The following is a 1010-nucleotide window of genomic DNA, read 5'->3' as shown; positions in this document are numbered from 1 at the left end:
GGGTGCGTCTTATACGCCGGTGCGTCCTATAGGGCGAAAAATACGGTAATTGATTTTTGCAGGCCTTAATTGCAGAAGTACCAGCAGTGGTCAGGGACACCAAAGAGTTTCTAAAAGCCACTGATGAGGTAACGCTTTTCGAAAAAAGCACCCCTGCATCAATTGATCTTGAGAGTTTATACACTCACACTCCCTAGGCCCTGAGCATAGTGTGTATCCGGTACTGGCAGAGTCTGGTTAAAATGCAGTCATAGTATCTTTTGTGTGAGGCTCCTTCTCTTTTATACTGACTCTTAAACTAACAGTCCTCTGGTACGACAATGGGTACTCCTGTGGAATGTAGCCTGGCAAAATGTTTGTTCAGTGCACACTGGTAATCGGGCCTCATGGCTCATTAAGCACATGTGCACGTCATGAAGTTGGGGTAATCCCATTTATTTTACTGTGATCAATGCAGAACCAAATAGAATGAGTTGGCAAATCGCTTGTCGGCCTTTTGGTTAAGATCAAGTGTGGTACCTGTTCTTATCAGTTTAATATTTGATAAGTCCTGGGGGCCGATTTCAAAGCTTGCTTCCATCACGCTATGTATTGATTTGATATGGCCTTATCTTCGGGTACAATGCAAAAAAAAAGTGTTGGCAAACAAGAACCATTTGATCCATCTAGTCTGCCCAATATCCTGAATATTATGAATAGTCCTTGTCCCTACCCTATATAAAGGATAGCCTTATACCTATCTTTATCTTATGTGAAAGATAGCCTTATGCCTATCCCATGCCTGCTTAAAGGGGTACTCTGGCCCTAAGACATCTTATCCCCTATCCAAAGGAAAGGAGATAAGATGTCTGATTGTGTAGGTCCTGCCGCTGGGGACCCCCGCAATCTTTCATGCAGCACCCACCTGTGTGAGCTGCACACCAGCGCTGGAGGCTCTGAGTCTGAAGCATCATGACGTCGGGGCCCGAGTGGTGATGTCACAACTTCGCCCCCGTGTGATGTCATGCTCC

At 45.4% G+C, this 1010-nt stretch overlaps 1 pseudogene; it reads left to right on the top strand.

Moving 5' to 3' along the window:
* Window positions 1-480: 480 nt before the first annotated feature.
* On the top strand, window positions 481-633 carry LOC130275221 (U2 spliceosomal RNA; annotated as a pseudogene).
* The last annotated feature ends 377 nt before the right edge of the window (window positions 634-1010 follow it).

The sequence above is a fragment of the Hyla sarda genome, chromosome 5 (genome assembly GCF_029499605.1).
Source record: "Hyla sarda isolate aHylSar1 chromosome 5, aHylSar1.hap1, whole genome shotgun sequence".
In the NCBI taxonomy this organism is placed as follows: Eukaryota; Metazoa; Chordata; class Amphibia; order Anura; family Hylidae; genus Hyla; species Hyla sarda.
Note: the sequence above shows the minus strand (reverse complement) of the source record. Positions and strands in the feature narration are given on the sequence as shown.